This window comes from Triturus cristatus, chromosome 2_1 (genome assembly GCF_964204655.1).
Source record: "Triturus cristatus chromosome 2_1, aTriCri1.1, whole genome shotgun sequence".
NCBI classification, from domain to species: domain Eukaryota; kingdom Metazoa; phylum Chordata; class Amphibia; order Caudata; family Salamandridae; genus Triturus; species Triturus cristatus.
In genome coordinates this window covers 860,380,757-860,404,331 of record NC_140581.1, presented here as the reverse complement: position 1 = coordinate 860,404,331, position 23,575 = coordinate 860,380,757, and the positions used below count along the sequence as shown (strand labels likewise).

The following is a 23,575-nucleotide window of genomic DNA, read 5'->3' as shown; positions in this document are numbered from 1 at the left end:
TCGGTAGTGGCAGTGCACCTTCCGGGGGAGTTGAATCTCAAAGCAGACGCACTCAGCAGGCACTTCTAAGATCAGCCAGACTGGGTGCTACACGACGAAGTGGTGGCCGACCTGTTCCATTGTTGGGGTCGTCCAGAAATCGATCTGTTTGCAGACGACGAAAATTCAAAATGCCACGCCTTTGTGTCCAGATTCCACCGTCCAGGGACCAGGGGGAATGCTCTTTTGATGGACTGGTCAGGGACATTTGCCTACGCCTTTCCGCCCCTGCCTCTGATTCCGAAGGTGGTATCCAAGCTGCTCAGATCCGACATGAAGATGATCCTCATAGCTCCGGACTGGCCGCGCCAGTGGTGGTACCCGGACCTTATCCATCTGTCGGTGCGACCTCACAGGCGACTGCCTTGCAGGCCGGACCTGCTGTCCAAGATGGGCGGGAGGATTCTGCATCCCAACCTTCCCTCGCTGAACTTAACAGCATGGCTCCTGAGGTCCTGCAATACGGACATTTAGGTCTGCCGCCTGATTGCATGCATATTCTGAAAGAAGCGAAGCGACCCTCCACGAGAGCGTCTTATGCGTTTAAGTGGAAGAGGTTCTTCATTTGGTGTAGAGAGAATCACCTTGATCCTACGAAGGGGCAGGAGGATGTCATTCTCCCTTACCTTCTGCACTTAGCGAGATCAGGCTTAAAGTATGCATCAATCAGGGTCCACTTGTCTGCCATTACAGCGTACAGGAGGTCTCCCAATCAGCCTTCTTTTTTCCAGATGCAGGGGGTCAAGGACTTCTTACAGGGGTTGAAGAAAGTTTACCCCCCTGTTCGAAACCATTCTCCTCCGTGGGAGTTAAACTTAGTGTTGTCCAAATTGATGGGCCCACCTTTTGAGCCAATCCACAGAGCTTCCTTGCAGCATCTGTCTTGGAAGGCCGATTTTCTGGTAGCTATTACATCGGCACGCAGAGTAAGCGAAATCCAGGCGCTGTGTACTAAAGAGCCGTACACAGTTTTTCACCAGCACAAAGTGGTCTTGAGGGCACATCCATCTTTTCTCCCTAAGGTAGTGTCTGATTTTCATATTAATCAGTCCATTTCTCTTCCATCCTTCTTCCCGAATCCAGCGACCCCGGCTGAGCGGTCGCTTCACTCCTTAGACCTCAAGAGGGTACTTAAATTCTACCTGGAAAGTACCAAAGGCATTAGGAAGACGGATCAACTATTTGTCAACTATGGCGCCATGAGAACAGGCTTCCCAGCAGCTAAGAGATCCATTTCCAGATGGATTGTTTCCTGCATTACCCTAGCCTACCAGCTGGCGAAAAGGCCCTTACCTTTGGCCCCTAAGGCTCATTCTACTAGAGGGAAAGCGGCCACAGTAGCTTTCTTGCATGACGTTCCAATGGCAGAGATTTGCAAGGCGGCCACCTGGAAATCGGTTCATACCTTTACCAGGCACTACTGCCTAGAATCCGATTCCAGGGCGGATGCCCAAGTAGGCCAAGCCTCCTTGAGGAACCTTTTTGGGTAGCTTGGTCTATCTAAGCATACTGTTCATTCTCTGTTTCTTTCCTTTGCCCGCAGGGGGATGAGTTGAGGCTCGCTATTCTATTCTAATGCTTATGACTATTGATGAGGATCCCCTGGAAGAGGAGGATTAGTTACTTACCTGTAATCCTAGTTCTCTTCCAGGGGTATCCTCATCAAAGTCATAAACAACCCTCCCGCCTCCCCGGGCAAAGGTGTGCTATTTTTTTCAGAGGTTATTATTTCTTTGTGCCATGACTTTTCAGTCTCCGCAAAGAACTGACCTAACTGCCACCCCTGAGGCATGATGGGAAGTTGGGGGTCAGGTGTGCCTTAAAGGCACGGTGTCAGTTTTTTGCTATGCAGCTATTAGTTAGCTTTTCAGTCTTTTTAGACTGGGTATTTGCAATGCAGCCTGGGAGCTTCCTATGCTTTCAGTGATTTATAAGAATTTCTGCTGTTTTCTGAGCATTAAAACAGTTTCTAAACAAGTTATAATGTTGTTTCTCGTGTTTATAATGCTATTTTTTTATGTATAGTGGAAATTCCTTACAGCATGTTTCAGCTCTAGGGTTTATTGGCTGCAGTTGCTTGTGTATACATATAGGTATATATGTATGGATATATATATGTGGGGCACATATAATATACTGTTTCCGGGATCCCGCGCATGGGCGGGAATATTCTAATGCTTATGACTTTGATGAGGATACCCCTGGAAGAGAACTAGGATTACAGGTAAGTAACTAATCCATACTGATTAATTGGCTTTCCCGTTTCACAATGTCCTCACATAAGAGTGGGTGGTGTAAAAGGAAAAGTCTGACTTCACCGTGTAACGTTAAATATAGGCCTGAGTGGCTGGAATTTCTTCCTTTAAATTACAGGACTTGTTGGGAGGAGGGGGGGGGGGGGTAGGCTTATTGTGAACGTTTGTTTCAAGACCTAATTGGCACATTGGCTTGTTAAATGATTTTGATCACTATTGCTTGTTTGCTAAATCGTGAGATCAATACTTTACTTTCAGTAGATAGCTGCTCTTTGCATTTTCGAAATGCATATTATTAGTGCATGAGCAAACTACTGAGTAAAACAAATTGTGTGTTATCACTCTGCTTCTGGGAGATGCTATTCTTCTGGGTGAAGCGAGCCTAGGTGATCACAGGTTGACTCTTTGCGAGTTCCCCTTTCAGTATCTTACGGCTACCACCATTATCAAACCCACAATTGTTAGCAGTAGTAATAACTGAACAAACGAGTACTACGGACCGTTTAGCAAAACATGCCTATTGTGGGGTAGTCTGCTGCCACTAGTTCATACTGTGACTGTTAAATTCATATTGACTACAGACGTCATTTATTGTACCCTCTCAGAGCCTATAATTGAATGGCCGTCCCTGCACGTCCCCAAGGAAGCCATCAGTGGACTTCTGATGAACCCCACTTCAAATATCCTATTGTAAGGTGTGGGTAATTCAGCAGTCTGATGAAGATGAGATAGGGACGAATGAAAATGTTTTCTATCAAAGGAACCCACTCTCAAACCTATTTCGGTGGCAGGGCCTGGAGTGGCCCACTCTTCCATTTTTCCTTATCCGGAGGAGATCATGGTGGACCTTCACCATCAGCGTGACTTCCTCCATGAACTCTCTAATGGCCAATCTCTCCTTTCTGATACCCAATACTACCTCGAGGATCAGATCCTGCTATAGCCTGACCATATTCACTGGTGCTCCGTCAATCCCTTATCCTTGGGTACACAACTTTTTAATGTTATTTATATGTATCCTAGCGTATGTAAAAAACAAAAAAAGGCTTATGATTCTAAGTCGTCTTTGGTATTGTCTTTCAGAGCATCTGATAACAGCTCAACAGTTTTGAACATGCAATTAATGTTTGGCAAAGAAGGATAAACACATCGTCCTTGTGCAAACGTAGGTGTAGGTACATTGCCACCTAATGCAAGAAGAATGGTGAAGGTCAGCTGAGTTCAGAGAGAGCAGGGTTCAAGTGAGAAACTGTAGAATCGGTGTGTTAGCCGAGTGAAGCAATGTTCTACACCGTGTGAATGTGCCAATCAACTTTTCTAGGATCCGCAGAATTTGTTGCAAAGCGCAGTGACCAACAAGGGCCCAGATTCCAGATATCTGTGCACACAGATCTGACCTAGCAATCACCAGCACTTATGCAGGCGTGGCAAATTCATAAAAGAACCGGATGATCAATACCTGAAAACTACACGTGTAAGAAGCGAAACAGACCGGTTGGATGCACCATGTGATAGTTTTATAGCATTAGTTTGCATGTAAATATGGAACTCCGATGAACTCAAGGTGAGGATACATGTTGATTTATTTCATTGGCAAGAAACGTAATAAGCAAATTAATAAAAGGAAGTTGACTAATGGGTTTGGAAATGACACACGTGAGTGTAGTGATTTTGATGTTGCAATAGAATTTCAAGCTGTGATCTCCAGTTATCAAATCGAGTGGCACACATGGTAAATACACTAAATGCTGAAGGGTGACCTTTCTTTCATCACAGTGATTGTGTAAGTGATCTTTGTTGCTGAAGAAGGTTACGAAGATAACTAAAAAAGTGATTAGTAGAAATCCTTTAGTCAACTCTACTTAACTCACTAGGAACTCCTCGGGGCGGTTGTGAAAGTCTACAAGAAGGACATAAAGGGAAAGTTGCCATGCTCTTCGTTGCAAAATATGGTAACGGGCACATCACCCTAGCTATACAGGTCTTACCAAAGCACACCAAAGACTCCTTGGAAGTAGCCTGTCACATCCCTTTTAACCGTGGCCTTAACGGAAAACGTATTCTGGTATAATCGGTCCTGCGTTGACAGCAACAGAAGAAACATTACAGTTAAAAGAGTAATGTTTGCAAGCTTCAACCCAGATTTATAAAATGAAAACTGTATAATCGGTTTACCACAAAACATAGAAAGAGCAATGATGACGAAAAAAAGTGTAAAATGGGACATTGAGAAACACTGGAAACAAATGCAGTGGGCTTTTGGGGAGCATAATGGAGTATGGAGAATGGAGAAAAAAAGTAAAAACAAAAAATGTTTCTTTTGAAAAATAAGTGACACTTAAACTGTGCAAAGGTATGCTGTCTTGTAAGTGTCCAAAGCTGGAAAATGTGGGTTAGATGGGCTCAGTCGAATGAGTGATCTGTGAGCTCTGTTTTCTAGCGCCAAACGTTCACCAGCTAGATTGGGTCTAAGGGTTCATCTGATAAGGGGTCCATAAGGTCAGATGGCTGCGTGGACCATCGTTGTGGAGTTAATGGACAAACAACAGGAGGCTTTAGGATAGAGAACAGGCCTCTCTATGTTGGATGCTAGCTGCAATGTTACCAGATACTCTTCCCAGCTTCTCACATTGTTGCGTTTTTAGTGGGAGTCATACAGCTTCTGTTTTTGTAGTGGGGAGGGCCCCACGACCTTGGATAAAGCTGATAGTAGTTTTCGTGCAGAGATTTTATGGTTTAAATCTTTTTATTGACATTTCAAAAATACACAGAAAAGCTCCAACCAAGGAAAATATCAACACCTTGCTTATTCCAGGAAGGGTAGGTGGGTCCCTTACCCCTCCGCTGTAGTCTAAGTTAAACGTCGTCCATCCTAGAAATGCCATAGTAGTTCACAATAAGGTGTTATGAAACAAATGAAAAACATCTAAAAACTCCCCCCTTTGTGCAGAGATTTTAGAGATGAAGAAAGCTCTGGCTAGTTTGGGTGCTGCTGATGTTCCATAAGTTCCATTTCATTGCAGAGAGTTCTCTGGGGTCTTCTGATGTGTGTCAACATTTTTCTTAATATTCTTCTGCACTGACCAGTGTTAAGTGAAAAACCGTGGTTAGTGAATTTAATTAATTTATTTTGTTTACACAAACTTTTATTCTGACTAATCAAGTAAGGCTCTGAAGGCGAGTGCCTCGCTCCTCCTGTATACGGTTGGATAGGCGACTGAAGGTTAAAAGAGCCTCTTCACTTCCAGGGATGTCCACGGTCTTCCACAGCTTTCAGGTTGCTCAGAATTTTCCACAGGCATTTAAAGCATTATGGGGGAAACAAATTAAAAAATGCGCATTCTTTTTTTTTTTTTTTTTTTTTTTTTTAGTTTGGGTAATCATGGAGAAAATCGGATAATAAAAAAAATACCTTAATGTTTTAGGGAGAGGATATGCGTGTTGGGTGTGTTAAGGGGCTGGGTTAGAATTATATTTGAGGTTTGGGTCATGACTTGAATAAATGTAACTTTGAATAAACTCTGGTAAGGTACTGCTTTTGGGAAGGGGCTGTGTTTAAAATAGAGGTTTGGATAGGTGTTAGAGTATTCCATAGATCATCTACCAGTCTTCTAGGTGAATGATAATGTTTGTATGGAATGTAGATAGGCAAACCAGCAAGCTTTGATACCCCACCTCTCCCAGAAGTCTGTTGGGGAGCTTACTTCCCATACCCAGGTAGGCAAACTCAGTCCTACTAGTGCATGGAAACCAGGAAGAACCAGCTTTCCTTTTTAGGTCTCGCCTGACCCAGCGCATGCGCTGGTCTGGCGAGACATTTTGTTAGGGCTCCAAAAAGTGCTACCAGGCCAGCCTAGAGCCACAGTGCATGTGCGCGGGAGCGCGCGTCGCGCTTTTCCGCAATTACTTTCACTTTCGCGGCCGCTTTAATATTTGATCGCGATCACTTTCGCGGCAGCACGGCTGCTTGTTCTAAATGTCAGCTGTTTTTCCTCTAAGCGTTTACACATTCCTACTGCTAATTCACGTGCAGCGTCTGCAGTTGCTTTTCGATTTGCCTTTTTCTTAACTCGTAATTACGTGACTGTGTTTATTTTTTATTAGGAACGCAAGCAAGACACGAAAACTCTTCCCCTGTTACTACAGTCAGCAGCTTTAATATGTACGCCACAACCTTACTCTGAATATTCCTGGGCATAGATCAGTGTGTTTGGGTGGGAGTGGCAGTCTTTACGTTATGTTTTTTGTTTGTTTCACATGAAACAAACGATCCGGCCAACAATGTCTGTCCAAAGACAAGACTATTGTGTCTCCTTTCCAAAGCTCGCATTCTCCCACATCTACGTTCTTTGGGGTGCAGCAAGTTCGTAGGAATGACTCTAAGCTCCACATTGCTTGAGCAAGCGCTCCCAATTCACGTTTCTATCTCCCCGAAGCACTCTCGGATGATTTGCAGCTCTCCAGATCTTTCAGGCTCTGCTTTTACGGGTTTCCAATGTGCTTCCAAATTCTTCTAATTATATTTCCGATGAACTGTCCTGTCCACTCCCAAGGTCAAGTGTTTACAGTTCACCAATATGTCATCACTTCCGGTTTACACTGTTTAGCTACCTTGCAGCCTTAACAATCGGGCTCCTTGGTTCTCAGCTGATCAATTTAGAAAACCTCCCTATCTACAGATCCATTTTAGTGCTTGAAGTGATGAGGGCAGACAGCAGCTTGCAGGTACGTGTTTATTAGGTATAATAATATCCCCATCGGAAATGCGTTCAGTAAATTTTTTGTTAAAAATGGTAACCTTCGCCGGCATTTGATAACAAGCTCATTGAGTCCATAAAGTAAATTACTTACGTACATGTTTTGCATGCTATTATGAGGCACTGGTCCAGCAGCAGTCAAAACGTGTTTCATGTGAACTGTTATGGGGCTTTTCCATGTTTCCAATGATGCCAAATGTTTCTTTAATATTGCCAAATACTTAAACATGGCATACTTTTCAGTGATATTGCTGTGTGTGCAGTCTTTTGGCTTTTAACCCTATAATGGCGTATTCTGCTTTTAGCAGATGTTTGCAATGAATTCATCAGATTTAGATACTTGTAAAGTGATGTGTTCTTTCTTAATTACGTTGTGTATTTCTCGGATTACTGCATAGCAGTGAACAAATGCATTTGACAGTCTACAAAATGACAGACTGATGTAGCGCACCATGTGGCATAATTCCAATCAGAATAATTGCACTCAACGCCACACAGTTCCATGCCATATAATTCAACTCCACACATTTCCATTCCACACCACATAATTCCAGACCAAACCACATCATTCAACTCCTCAACACAATTCCACAACACGCTACATAATCAATCCACACCACATACCCAATCCACACCACAGAATTCCACATCATGTCGCAAAAGCTAACAGCACACCACCTTATTAAACTCCACTACATACAACTCCACAACACACAATATCATTCTACATAATTAACTCCATGACACACAGTTACACTCTACATAATTCCAGTACACTCAATGCATATAATCACTATCCACATAATTCCACTGCACAATCATGCCACATAATTCCACTACACACATTCGCTCCACACCACACATTTACAAACCACACAATTCCACAACTGACAATTCTAATCCAATCCACAAAATTCCACTTCACACCACATATTTCCACTCCACTCAATAACACACCAGTAAAAGACATTGTCATGAACAACACCAATAGCTCTTCTTGCAAATGTGAGACCTATAGGCATTGCACAAAATGAATTCAACTTCACAACATGCCTCATAATTCCACTCCAATCTACCCACTTTATTCCACACAACACCACACAATTCAATGCCACACAGCTCTAGATAATGCAACACAATTATATTCTACATAATACCACTTAGTGCTCCATATTTACACGCCACATAATTACACTATACTCAACACAAGATAAATGCATCCCACATAAATGCACTCTATGCCACATACCAGCAGTTCACATAAATGCACTCCACAGTTTGACACTTCATTCCAATACGCATAATTTCACTCAAAGCCACTCAGTTCCAGGCCACACAATTCAACTCCACGCATTTCCAAAACACACCACATAATTCCACACCAAACAACATATCAAATACAAACACAATTCCACAACACACCATATGCCTCCCATTCACACCACAGATTTCCACATCATGCCACAAAATGTAACAGCACACCACATAATTCAACTCCACAACATGCCACTCCGTAACACCAATACCATTCCACATATTAAACTCCATAACACATAATCTCCCTCTACATAATTCCAGTACATGTAATCCCATTTCATTACTATCCACATAATTTCCCAGCACACCATGCCACATATTTCCACTACACAACTCCACATCACACCATACAAGCCTATGCCACACAGTTCCACAATAACCAATTCCAATACAACCCATCTTTCCCTCGCACTTCCATCAATCAGGTCATCTCTCCCCCACACCCCTGCCCCTCTAATCTCCCCCTCACAATGCCACTACCCCCTCTCATCTCGCAATCTAACTGCCCCCTCTCATCCCTCCTTCTCTCCTCTCTATACTGCCTGCTCACACATGCTACCTTCCTGTGCCTCCTCATGCTGTGCACTGGTCCACCTCTCGCCTCCCCCACCTTTTGCCTACCCCACTCGTCCCTCTCTCTCACCCCTCTCTTTCGCTCTCTCACACACTTTTCCCGCCTCTCTCATATGGTTGATTTCAGGTTTTCCAGCCCCATTTTTACATGCCTTTTCAATGTTTGTCCCTCAAACCCACGCTCTCCTCCTCTTGATGGGGTGTTTTCTGCGTACCCAGGCGCTCCCTCCCATCTGTTGCCTGCTCTCCCCTACTTTCTCTTTTTCTCTCACACTCTCTGCTTCTCTGTAAGGAGTTTGTTCACCTCTATGTGCGCAAACTACCTCTCTATATCTTCCTTTCTATTTAGTCTGTGCAGCATTTACCCCTATCTATTCGCCTTGCCACATTATTCCACTACACAAATGTACTGCACACCACTCAATTCCACCCCACACAATTCCAATCCAAACACATAATACAATTCCACACCAAAACACCTAGGTAAAAGACCTTTTCATTTACGCCAGTAGATCTAACTCTCGCAAATGTGAGATCTATTGCATTGCAAATGCTTGTGTTTTTTAAGTTGCTTGCACACTGCTAAGGAATGCCTTGCTTCAGCCCACCCCTGCTCCAGCCCCCCTCATCCCACTTCCCCAGCCTTGGAGCATGCATGTACGGCGGCAGGACCAGACAAATGCATTTCCAATGCTTGTTTAACATGTGAGTGTTCTACTAGAATGTTGGTGTTTACGTGTTACTATGCAGAGCTGCGATGCATTGTATTTTTGATGAGGAGTAAAAAGTTTCTTTAGTGGTAACTCCACAGCCGCTGCGGTTGCATTTTCTTTTTAAATATTGTTTTGCACGATGGAGGACAAATAAATGACAGTTGTGGCTGGTGCTTCACTCAGGATTTCTGTGGCTTGCATGCTATGGACGGGCTGCCTGCCTCTGCCGTAGAAGACTCCAGGCAGCCACTGGGATGTTCCTTTCTTCGTTCACCTGTGTGTTAACTCTTGCCACTGACTGCAGATGTGACCGTGACTGGAATTGTATAATGAGATGAACGATTTGTTTAATATTTGGGCTGATGAAATGAATTTACTGGTATCACTGACACTATAATTTTTTTTATCTATGGTGTATTGAAGCTCCGTTTTCAGTTGCTAGATGACTTCCGCATGACAAATTTGGGAAGATTAAATCCCTACAGCATGCCAATTAATGACACTAGCAAATCGCGTGTTGATTGACGTTCAGCCACATAGAATTCAAGCTTCTTTTAAGTTAGGGATACAAAGTTAACCCTACAAAATGATTTAAGTGCTTTCAGGTGATTTCTTAGTTGCTGACATTCTCAAGGATCGCTTTATTGTTTACACATATATAGCTCAATGTCAAACATCTGCATGGTCTGTTTTACTTTCGCAATGTTAACACCGGACTCTAGAAGCTTTGGTGATATCATAAATAACGACACCCCTCAATATGTGGTGAGAGACCCGTGTGATTCTTTCGACCTGCTGTCTACGTACCTTACTTAACTGATAGATATCGCAATAATAGCCAGTTTAGTTTGATACTTACTTGAGGTATTGAAATTATTGGCACCTTCATATCGGGATAGGTTGCTCTTGGAGACGATTTATGCCCGCATTCATATAAACTAGACATCTGTTAGAATTTTTAAAATTGGTATTGGGAACTATATATGTTTTTCCTGAAGAAGGTGATGCCCATATACTAGTGCCCACCGAAACGCGTCGAGATGCAATGAGAAGAAAAGTCTACTCCAAATCTTTATGAACAATTGTATTACATATGATCTATGGAATAATGTTTGAGATGATTAAAATTGATTTATTTCTAATCAAGTAGTACTTTTCTGTGATTTGGAAGTATTCTTCCTACCTGGTTTCCCAATTCTTTTCAGCAGCATTTGATTTTTCATTGTGTATTAGGCCAATATTATTTTCTAAAATTTTGTGTGATTTTATTGCTATATGTAGCTTAGATAGGAAACTATCTTTTTAAATATTAAATGTATGTTGTGTGATGTACACTGATATTTAGATACTTGTATTTTTATTATTGATTATTTTGTATCTTTTACACTTGAGTTATTTTGTGATTACTTTGTACCTCCGTCCGCTGTTCTCACATTGGTGATTTGAGGTTCCGTGTGCAAGTGTGATGTGGTAAATGTGGATTGACCCAAAGGGGTTCTTTTTATTGACCTAAGTACCTTGACAGCCTTGTACTAAACACCTTTTACTAATGTTCATTTTCAACCTTTTAGGTCTTCTCAGTGCATGACATACTTGCCCATTTTAATTTAAAAAGGAGCCATAAAAGGTGGTGGGGACCTTTTTAACTATGTTGTTCTTGCTTACATTTCACAACCTTTACTTAATCTTGCATTCCCTATGAGTGTTTGCTATTTCCTGGATGATGGTATTTTTTTTACCAGCCTGCATATTACTCTGGTCATCCCCCCCTCATAACCTTTTTCCCACTTTCTGGTTCTCCAGCGCCGAAAGGTCATACGAATGGCAATAGCGCTATGCAAACATCACTCCATTGCATACAAAAAAAACAAAGGTAAAAAACATTGTCATTTTCAATGCCAAGAGCTCTAACTCTTGCAAATGCGAGACCTATTGCATTGCAAATGCTTGTTTTATTCAGTAATCTAGAAAGCTTCAGTATCCATAACAACAGCAGTGCCAATGGGCCCTGACTGGGCAATAAATGGAGAAACTGTGTACCTGATAGTGAGCTTCATACATTTTAAGTGTATACATCATGAAACTAAACTAATCTATCTCCACTTTTGCAACTTCGATGTAGTCTGTTTCATGCACCAAAGCTCTCAAGACAATCCATTCACCTTAATGTGCATTTATGTATGCATTTGTTGGTCGTGGTTGTGGTGCTGCATCAAAGTTGCCTTTTCTGCATGGTCACCCCTGATCTTTCACCTCTTCGTGTTTTCGCTGTCTGTGCACTTTACCACTGCTAAAGAGTAGTAAAGTGCCATTGCTACCCATATAAATCATGTGCTGTACTTTGAAACTCCCTATTTGGCCTAGTTAACTTCTCTATAAGTACATTGTAAATAATGCCTCAAATGCCCATACCAAAAACAACAAGATGATGGACGGAGTGCTGAAACTTTTAAACCACTCAGCCACAGTCAAGAGATCTGTGTTTAGTCCATTGTTCTTTTGTTCACTGTGCCCCCTCGGTTTGGACCTAGCCATGTGCAACTCAGTTTTTTGCTGCTCCTCATTGGAACAGTCCAGCACGAACTGTCAGGCCAGGTCCTCCCTGGACCGGAAACAACCATCCTAGAACCAGTTTTGGGGTATCACCCTATATCAGCCAGGCTAACTGAAATCCAGTGGCACATCGAATAAGGGACCCACATCTGGGCATACCCTTGACCACTTAAATCGAACATAGCAAACAGAACAAGATGATGGACGGAGCGATGAAACTTCTCAACCACTCGGGATGTCCCGAAACTGGTCCCAGGATGCTTGTTTCCGGTCCAGGCAGGACCTGGCCTGGCAGTTCGGGCTGGACTGTTCCCTTGGGGAGCAGGGTCAAGATTGATTTGCATATGGGTGGGTTTAAACTGGAATGGCATAGGGAGCAAAAAACAATGGATTTAGGCCCAGATCTTTGTACTAGGGTGAATGTTTGATATTCAGCATTCTGTCCATCAATTATTTTTTTTTTCAAATGCTTATACGGCATGGAAATTTAAATATTGTTTCTGAGTGGCAGTGCATATTTATACCACCCATATATTTGGCAAAAAGCTATGTATGCCTGGACCACCACTGTGCTCTCTCTCAGCTGTAGTTTAAATGCACTGCAGTCACCAAAGGCAGGAAAAATGCCTTTTCTATGTTGGAAAAGCCTATTTTTATATATTCAAAAGTCACCCCTAGAAGTGTACCTTGTAAGCTCACAGGGCATGGTGCTGATGTATAAAAAAAAACACGACACACTACATATTGGGTTAATGAGCCGTCACAGTGGAACAACAAAACTCAAGAGCTATTTTCCTTCGTAGACCTGGCCCAACCTTTCTAATACGCCTAGGTGGGATTAAAAGGTTTATTTTCCACATCTGCTTAGGATGGGGCTAGAAAAATATTTGAAAGTTATCCCTGCTTTTAAAATCTGACTTAATAGAGAATCAGGTTGTATGATGTTACAACACATGCTTTTACCCCTCATGTTGTTGCAACACAATATTTTACCCCGACTTGCTGTCGGGGTGCGCTGGAGTTTGGAATAGTATAATTTACTATTCCAATTCCAATCTGTGCAACAGTATGGAAGGTGTTGGGGTTAAATCCAACACCTTATAACCCCTAGAGCAAGCCATTTTTGTAGTAATGGCATGCGGGGTAAAAGCATGCATTGTAATGCATGCGTTGTAACGGTTGTTTCCCAGTGAATCAAACTTTGTCAAACATGTCATTAGGCTGCCTGAGCCAGAACTGACTTAAAGTCAGCACCTATTATTAGCTATCTAGGATTGGGCAGGAACAGCTTGCAGAATGAAGGGCACTACCTATTTTGAATTGGAGATGCTAAAGATGGCTTCTGTTCATCGCAAGGATTCTCCTAGACAGGCTCCTACCACAATAGAAGGTAAAACTAGTTTTTACCCTGTCAGGCAGTTGAGTAGCCAAGAACCTGAAGACAAGCCTACCTGGTGCCAGCTGGGTCCTGCCATTTAGGTAATTTTTACTGTAAGGCAAAGAGGACGAGCTGCACAAGGCGGTGGGTGACTGTGAGGAAATTATGATTGGGCTATAGAATTCCTCCAATCACTGGCTAACATGCAGAATACATCTGGCACCTCCACCACCTCCTCAGCAATCCTTGACCTGGGAAGAGTCCATCTGAAGAAGGTCCTGCTAGAAGTTGAATCCTGATTGCTGGCTCCTGGTGAGGGAAGAGGGTGTACACAAGGACTCAGGGACCACGGAATCATGCTGGCACACAGGGACTGGATTTGCTCTTCAAGGGTCATGGGGTTGGCCTCCTATTTACCTGCTTCAGGGACACAAAAGGTAGAAGTACTCCTTACTCCCAGATGGCCCACCTAGCTAATGAAGACTAGACTCTGCAGCAGACCTGGCTGGGGTGAGATTTGGTACACAGAACGCTGCCTTGAGGCGCTAGAGGGTGCCGGACTGGACCAGTAGAAACGTTCCCAGCAATTAGAGGCTAAGTCCAAAGGCAAAAACCTTTTATGGTTTAAATCTTTTTTATTGATTTTATATAGCATAACAACAATACAGCATAAGCCACCTACAACCCTTGGCCGGTGTTAAGTGCAAATGGAAGCTTACTTAGTGGATAGCCAACCAAATATGAAGAACAGAAATTATAGACCGATATAGTTAGAGAGATGGGGAGGATGGGTGGGGGGGCAAGGGGGAGGCTCTCCCCTCTAGTGCGAAGCTTTTCTGCGCTGATGATTGCGGTCTAGTGTTATGCGGTGTGTGTGTGCGGCGGCTGTCAGTCGTAAGATCCACAGATATTGAGGACAGAATAACTCGCAAAACTCATCCGATAAATACTGTAAGCAAGGCTGCCACATCTTGTCAATCCGGGGGAGGAGTTGGGTGGCTGCGGCAGTCAGCTTCTCCATTCCCTGTATTTCCCATATTTTATGTAGCCATTCTTGGTGAGTGGGTATCTTGTCCGTCCCCCATCTAGCTAGAAGTTGCTTCGCTGCCCCCAATGTAAGAGTGATAGCTTTGCCTCTAGGTGATTTCAGTGGGTAGGTGACCGAGTTAGGCAGTCCCAGTAGTATGTAGCTTGGGAATTTAGGTATGTCTGTATTGAACATTGTGTCGACGGCATCCAAGACACCCGACCAGAATGATTCTATCCTGGGGCACTGCCATAAAAGGTGTGTTAGTGTGCCTTGTGGGCCGGATTGCCACCAGCACAGCCTATCCCCCCCTGGGGTCCAATGTGGCTACTCTGGCCGGAGTGAGGTACCAGTAGTGTTCTATTTTGAGGAGCATTTCCTTACTGGTGGTGTTGAGGGCGGATGTTTGTGCTCGATGTAGCATGTCATACCACTCTTTGCCTGAAAAGGGGCGCTTGCACTCTCTCCCCCATCTAGCTCTTGTGGGAGAGGGTGGGGGGTGTATGGGCTGTATTAGAAATGCGTAAATGTCAGAGAGCAATTTCTTATCTGAGGACCTTGTGTGGATCCTCTTCTCAAAGGGCAGTAAGGGTCTACCAGCGTGCGGTTGGATCCATGGACAGGTCATCCAGTGCGCCACTGCCAGATATTGCCATCTTGCCGTATCTGGGAGCGGGTAGCATGTTTGAAGTGTGGCGAAATCCTTGAGTCTGTCTGCGTCAGAGGTCACCCACCCGCTTACAATTGGACTCCTGCCACACCCTAAATCCCGATCCCGAGGCTGCCAGGGGGAAGTCTGGGTTTCCTATCAGTGGTTTCTGTGGGGATATCGAGGTCATATTTCAACTGCACCCTGTCCCAGACTCCGATCGTCGATTTTGTGACTGGGGAGATTTACACACCCACTGGCCTGTGCGGTTTAGGTAGCCATGGTATTTTCCAAATGTGTGTACCCCCAATGGCTTGGTTTATGAAACACCAGTGTTTTTTCGTGAGTGTGCGGGACCACTCTACCATATATCGCAGCTGGGCTGCCTGGTAATACTTGCTGATGTTCGGGACTCCCAGCCCTCCCGCAGCCAGTTTGAGAAAGGGCTGGGCTCTGGACATTCTAGCCCGTTTACCCTTCCAGATAAATCCCAAATCAGAGCCTGCAGTTTATCTAGTACCCGTGGTGGGGGCTGGGGCGGGAGAGTTTGCATTACGTGGAGTAGCTTAGGGAACAAGGTCATTTTGACCGCTGCCATCCGTCCCAACCATGAAAGGCCCTGTGACCTCCACTTAGTGAGGTCCGATCTGGTCATGACGAGTAGGTGCCCGTAATTATGGTGGCGAGGAGCGTGGGAAATATCTGTAGAGCTAGGTATAGGACCCCATCCTCTGCCCACTGAAACGGAAATTGGTTGTGAAGAATGGTTCTTTCAGGCTCCTGGAGGGTGAGGTCCAGGATCAATGAATTATGTGGGTTGATTTCGAAGCCTGATGCCCTCCCAAACTCGGATAGCTCGGTCAAGGCGGCCTCCCGAGAGTTAGACGGATCCGTGAGGGTTATGAGCACATAGTCTGCGTATAACATGATCTTGTGCTCCCTCCCTTCCATCTGGATCTTGGTCACCTTCACATTGGCCCTTATTCCTTCCACCAGCGGCTCCATGTAGAGCGCAAAGAGGAGAGGAGACAAGGGACAGCCCTGTCTAGTCCATCGCCCTATTGGAAAAGTGGGCAACTGCACACCATTGACACAGATACTAGCTTGGGGGGCTGTGTAACTGGCTTGCACCCTGCTGATGAACGTTACCCAAGTCCCACGTGTCCATCACCCGATATAGATTCGGCCACTGCACGCGATCAGCGGTTTTCTCCGCATGGATCCATCAGAACAAGTGCTGGGATCTGGGAGCGCTGTGTTTTATCCAATAAGTGACAACGCCTCTTCGTGTTGGCGCTGCATCCTTGCTCCGGGATGAATCCGGCCTGGTCGGGGTCGACAGACCTTTCATATAGGGTGCCAACCTGTGTGCCAGTACACTAGTGAAAATGTTCACATCCACATTTAACAGGGAGATCGGGCGGTAGAGGGGTGCAGCTTTTGGGGTCTTTGTCTTGCTTGGGAAGCACTGGGATGGTAGCCAGTCGCATTGAGTGTGGCAGTGCTTCTCATTTATTAATGGAGTTGAATACGCGTGTGAGAATCTGGGCCAGATGGGAGGCGAATGTTTTGTAAAATTCCCCTCTATAGCAGTCGGGCCTGGTGCTTTGTGTGATTGCAGCTTATGTATAGCGGTGAACACCTCCTGTATTGTGATTTCCTTTTCCAGGGTAGTGTACACGGACGCCCCTACATCTGGGAGGTAGACCTGGGCCAGGTATGTCACCATGTCCTCACCCTGTAAGGGTTTGGCGGTGTAAAGAGCCCTATAAAATGCTCCAAAGGCGTTCGCAATGCCCTAGTCTGTATTGCAGATGGAGCCATCCGCCCCTTGTATATCGGATAACCGCTGTTCCATGACCTGCGCCCGGAGGCGGTGTGCTAGCATACGTCCCACCTTATTGCCCCCAGCATAGTATTTCTGGCACAGTTGTAGTAAAGCGCCCTTCTCATTTCTATGGCGTTCAACTGTTTTCAGATAGCTGTAAGTTGGCGGCGGACTGCCACAGCCCCCACTGTGCATGTGCCTTCTCCGACTCCTTAATTTGAGCTTCTAGGCGGCGACGCTTATCCTGCCGCTCCCTGTTATATTCCGTCGCAATTCCAACAAAGTGGCCCTGAAGGACCACCTTTAAGGTCTCCCACAATGTGGCTATGTCCTTCTCAGGAGTATCGTTGAAGTCGAGGAAGGAAGTCAATGCTCCTAGGGTGGTCATTCGTACTTTGTCGTATGTGAGAAGTTTTGTATTAAGGCGCCAGCGACGAGGTATTGTTGATTGCGCACTAGGGTAGAAGCGCAGACTAATGGGGGAGGGGTCAGAAAGATTGGCTACGCTTATGTCCGCAGCTATTGTGTACCTCGTTATCCCTGAGGTTGTGAGGAAGTAATCCATGCGTGTGTATGTTTGATGAGCCACTGAGAAAAATGTGTAGTCTCCTTCCATGGGTTGTGTGGGGTGCCACATGTGAGTTAGCCCTGCATCATCCAGCAAACCCCTAGTGCCAGGAGTGAGTCCCCCATCTTGCCCCGCTCGGAGGATAGATCTGTCTCTTGACACGTCCATTACGACGTTAACGTCGCCCCCACCACCACCTCCCTATCTGGGGTGGAAATCAGGTGGCCCAAAACGTCCCAGAAAAATGCTAGTCATTGGGAGCATAAACGGTGGCAATCGTGTATCGGGTGCCCTTCATTTGTACATGCAGTGCTAACAGTCGGCCTGGGAGGTCCATAAAAATCCCTCCACCTTCCCTACAAAGTGTGTGGCAAACAAGATGGCTACCCCAGCTTTCTTGGTGAGCCCAGACAAAAAATATTGTTGGTCAAATCAGCGAGAACGTTACCGTCGCCAGTCTTTTTGAAGCAAATGGGTCTCTTGCAGCATGCAAATATCGCTCTTTGCGTCCTTGAGAAATGAGAGAACTGCTAGCCACTTTGTTAGGGAGTTAAGACCTCTGACATTGTTGCTAAGTAGAGATACAAAGATCAGCGCCTATGCACAACATTATCCACTCTCATCAGGTGCCACGCTGTTCCACCCATCTCCCGGGTTGAGGAACTGGGCTGAGCAACATAAGAGAAGAGAAAACGAAAGGTGCGGAAATTAGAGGGCAAAGAATAACATGATAGAATCAATGAATCGTACAACATCTCCCACCAGGGAGTTAACGAAGCTTCTTGTTTGGGGTCCATATCACAGGCAGGTGTTGGAGTTTAGCTGAGCATCCAGATGAAGCTCTGCCGGTGGGAACCATCCTGCTAGGGTGTTTAGGCGTAGATCCAGACCGACCCTACAGCAGCCATCCAGGAATTTGACAAAAAGACCAGAAGGCCCGCGGGAACTAGGCACCCCGAGTCGCTCAGTGACCGTTAGTTGAAGGCACTGAGTTACCTTCCTGCTGTAGGTGAAGTAGACACATGCGCTCGTCGTGGATATCCGTTTTCGGACGGCTTAGTCAACGTTTTCTGTCTGCACCTAGAAGAACGCCTCACCCTCCATCCCTCACCCGTGGGCTCCCGAACCGGTGACTCAGAGGGTGTGGGTTGTCGAAAGTTCTGTATGTCTGGCAGGTCGCGAGTGTCATCCAACATGTGAATTATCCGGAATTCCTCCTTCTATACGAACTGCAGGCGAAAAGGGTGGCTCATTTGTATAGATTTTCCTGGTGCTTGAAGGAAGTCAGTCAGTGGCTTGAGGGCCATACGACGCTGCAGCGTGGTCGGAATAGGTCCTGATGGAGCCAAACTTTAAAGCCTTCAAATTCTATGGTTTCTTTCTGCCTATAATAGTGTAGGCAGGTCAGTATGTCCGGGGTTGACCAGGAGAGCTGGCCGGTCTCCCGGCCCGGTGTGTGCGGTCCAAGGCTAGCTCCTGCTCTTGTAGGGAGGGTGTCACATGTTTGAAAAGGCGGATCACAAATCCCTCCAGGCTACTCGAGATGGCCCAGGCCAGCACGACCTTAATCTGTATGTTGGAGCATCTGGACCTATTTTTCCAAATCTTCGACTTGATAGCGCAACTCTGAGTTCTAATCCCGTAGTTCCAGTAGCTCCCGGTGTTGACCCTCCAATTCCTCCTCCCTGGCGCCTTGGTTTTTGCTCCACTGATGTCAATCTTTGGTTCATGGCGACAACGTCCTGTCTGATCCCTTTGATGTCCCCCATAATGTCTTGCTTGAGCTCTGCAAACTCGTCGCGAAGGGAGCTAAACAGCTGCTCCATGAATGCTTTAGTGATTGGGGACTCCTCCCAAACGCCATCCTCGCCTCAGGCTTTATTCGTGGGTGTCTCGTGTTCCTCAGTTTCCTGCGGCATGTCCATCCTTTTTCTTTGATTGGTCAACATGTCTTTTACTGTAGGGTCTTTCTTCGATTGCCGGTGGGTAGACATCCCAGCTAAGGCTTGATTCGCCAGCCGCACGTCCAGTGGCACACCAGTCCTATGTGCGTCTCCTCTGAGTGGCCACCAGATAGATTTGCTCGGAGCAGCGTAGCAGCAGGCCCCTAGCTAGCCGGTCACAGTCTCCAGGCCTGCATCCAGCTATGAGGAGGAGGGATGGTGCCCAGGATCAGGGCCCAGTCAAAGAGCAGAGTGTATTGGGCAGTCCACCACCAGTGGGCTGCAGAAGGCCGTAATCCAGCGCCCTCGCATCCGAGTCTGGCCTTTTGATCTAGGAGGGGACCGGTGCGGACCTCCAGGCCCGATCTCACCACACCCCCAATGTTCCCGAGCCTGCCGGAGGATAAAAGGGGGGATGGAGGAGTGAGACGCGCCCCTCAAGACCCACAGCTACCCCCACCCCCTCGAAGGGGCACTGCTGCTCGCTGAGGAAGGACAGGCCGTACCGATAGAAGCAGACCGCAGACCTCGGCCCTCGTGGAAGCCCCCTCTGGAGAGCAGGGCGCAAGTACCGATGAGGCTGCACAGCCCAGTCTGCCCCGAGCGCTATGGGCCCAGGCCTCTGAGATCCAGCCGCAGTCAGAGGAGAAACATAAGGGATGGGAGTTGAGACTGCTGCACCCGGCCCCCTGGCCCATACACTGTTGCCTTCACGCTCCCACACTGTGTTGCACAGTGGGCTGCCCCCATCCCCCCACACGCTGCTGGCACCGCGTCAGTCAGCCCCGGGCAGAGTCATTCACCGCCACCAATGCCGGTTCAATGTCTGTCCTGAGGGGTGGCCAGCCACCCGCTGCTCAACCAGTGTCCGGGCACCGGGCCAATAGGAGCAGGTGCAGCCCACGACGTCCTGGCCAGCCAGAGGCCTCTGCACACCGCCAGGCAGCTCTGTACCAGCCGGCCGGGTCTGCCTCAACTCTCGTCACTGCCAGGCACCTCATCGTGGTCCCGCGGGTGGATTGCCGCTGCTACTGGGTCAGGGGGCCCATTCCCCTGCGATGTTGATGCTGGGCCTAAAAAAAAACAGCGAAGCTCCAAGAAGGGCGTCCTACTCTGCCGCCATCTTGGACGCGCCCCAGCGCAAAAACCTTTTATTGGGACAACCAGCACAGTGTATCTGACGTCTGCTCTGTAGGAAGGTGGATATCTGACTATGGTTACCCCCAACTTTTTGCCTAGTGTCTAGCTGGTTTTTCGACTTAGTTGGCCTGAGATCCTGCCATTCAGGGTCTCAGGCTGTCTGCTCTCTCTTTAAAATGGACTCCATGTACCCTAGGTACATTCCCAATTGGTAAGGATCACCTTATTGGACCCTGTACAGTGTACCCTAGGTACCCAGGGCATAGGTGTACCCTAGGCCTCCCAGGGGCTGCAGCATGTATTATGCCACCCCTGGTCTGGCCTTCCAATCAGACACAACTGGCTGATCACTCAGCTGGGGCAAGGTCGTGTAATCACCCCTTGCTTAGATATAGTATGCCTATATCTACCCTTATATATAGACACATGTGTACCTATCAGTCACTCCTATGGCAGGCCTTAACAATCCTGGAGGCAGAGTGCTTGGTAACATGTGAGATGGGGCTCTAGCATGAGCTGAGCCTGTCTGCAGCTTTCGGAACCAAGTCCTTATAGCTGTTCTATGATATAGCCTACCATATACTCTTAAAGTGCCTTATAATCTTAGACGGTTATGGTAACTATGGTTTGGCTTTATCGAAACATATCGTGTAAGGTGTCTAACACTGTGGAATAATACCCCCATGCCATTTCTGGACATGAGGATATTATTCCCCCCTTCTAGAGGGAAAGACATGTTAAAATCATACTTCACTGTTAGCCTCTGACCAAAGCCTCAGCATCACAAAATGGATGCTGCTGCCACGACACAAGTCTGACCTCCTGCAGCTGGGAGTGATCCCAGCCAGGGAGGCCTGGACAATAGGTTTCCTGCTTGGGGAGGTGCTAGCACCTCCCCAGACAGCCTTTAGTGTATTGGGGCAGGGTGGGCTGAAAGGAATGAGACATGCCTGGGGCACACAAGGTGTTCCTTGCATAGTCCAGTTCAAACCGGCGCTGGGGCACTCCAGCCCCAGCTCTGGCGCGAAACTGGACAAAGGGAAGTGGGTGTAACCACCCCCTCCCAGGTCCCACCCATAAGGCGTGACCTAGCAGGTATCCCAGCCCCCCAGATTAGTATAAGAGTGGGAGTTGGGCCTCAAGACTTTAGATTATCCTGAACCTGCAAACTTGAACAGAAACTCTGGACCTTCGACATTCGACGAAAGAAGAAGACTGAAGAATCTCCCTTGTAGCCAAGGAGTGGCTACCCTGTGCAAACAGGCACCATCAAGAGACTACCCTTTGCTTTGCCCACGTTCTACGAGGAACCGACTGCAGAGCCCGACCAGAGCCTTGACTTCCAGACTTCTCCGACCCTGATCCACAGCAAAGCTGAGATCCGTGGAGGCGACGAGCGACGTGGGACCGGCTACCTGGGAAAAGTGGCTAGTAACTTAAAGCGCAGCTTCTGAGGCACCCTCGAAGTTGTGCACCGGGGATTGAGAAGCCCCAACCCCAAGCACCATCTGCACCGAAGATCAGCCCCCCACACTCCACGAGTCCTGCGTGGGGCCCTTCTGCATTTTCCTGCTTGCCGCGTCTGTCCGGTTGCTTGCCCGCTGGCTGGTGGCCTTTGTGACGACGCACCCTGAAATCTTCTGCGCTGGTTTGGCTCCTCCAGACTGGCTCCCGCTTCTCTGCAAAGAAGAAGCACCCCAGACCTTCCTGGTCTGCACCAGAAGCAAGTCCTCCGTTCTTCGTGGGTTCAGCTTGCCAAGGCTTGGTGAGTCCTAGTCCAACTTCGACGCCGCCGACAGCAAGAGCCTTCGTGGGACAGCTCGCCTCCTGGTCCTGGTCGTCCTCGACGCTTCCTGGTCCTCCTGGCTGCAGCGACAAGCTTCACCTTCACCTGCAATCTTCACGACATCGCCTGGTTCCTTCCTGGTTCCACGTGGTCACTGGCTAGTGACCTTGACTCTGTCCCTTCTGCTTGCAGGTTTCCTCTCTTCTTGATCCCAGCCTTGGGATCCACCGGACACTCTTCACTGACTGCCTGTCAGCATCTTTCTTCAGGCATCCATAGGAGTCGACGACGAAAACCGACGCATCTTCACCCCTATGCACCCGCAGCCTGTGGGCTAGGTAACTTGGGTACTCCGGGGCTCATCAGGATAGTGACTATCCTAGTGTCTAGTTTTCCAGTCTCAACTTCCTAGCTACTCCGGAAGTATCCTAAATCTATCGTTTTCTAAACTGTACTATTGCTAGTGACTTTTACGCATTACGCGTGAGTGTTTCCACTCTGCACACGAATCCCGTGGGCCTCCCACTTCCTAACTAACGCTAGTGTAGTGTAGCCCCAGCGATTCCCCAGGCCTAGGCATATTCTATTTCCGTGACAGTGGTCCTTATACCACTTACTTAGTATATGGTTTGCGTGGCCCCTTGGGCCTAACTGTATTACTTACCTGTGTGACTTAATGTATGCTTAAATAAGACTGTGTTGTACTTACCTCTAATCTCATAAAGAGTGCTGAGGGTTTGACTAGAATAAATACACTTTATTTTATATATATATCTGTTGTGGTGTCCTTTCATTTGGTATTCAAGGGATTATATATGGTATCACAGCTGGCTTCACATGCCATTCAGAGTTTAGCCTAAGACTGCTCTTGTCCATGCTACCACTAGGATAGCTGGTCTATCAGGTTGACTTTACAACCAATCACCATAAGGGTATTTGGACTGATATAAGGTGTACACTAGAACTAGTGACATCATACATCAGGCCAACTTCTCACATGCTCCATCATGGTCAGCCAGAAATTAGGCCTTGCTCCACTTTGAACTGTT

The 23,575-nt window shown here is 46.7% G+C and overlaps 1 protein-coding gene and 1 long non-coding RNA gene across 4 annotated transcripts in view; one reads left to right on the top strand and one right to left on the bottom strand.

The window, feature by feature from the left end:
- Window positions 1-23,575, top strand: part of KANK1 (KN motif and ankyrin repeat domains 1) — a 634,838-nt gene that overhangs the window by 415,379 nt on the left and 195,884 nt on the right. The gene's annotated exons all lie outside the window — the stretch shown is intronic.
- The window catches only part of LOC146865987 (uncharacterized), a 248,711-nt gene that overhangs the window by 224,094 nt on the left and 1,042 nt on the right, over window positions 1-23,575 (bottom strand). The gene's annotated exons all lie outside the window — the stretch shown is intronic.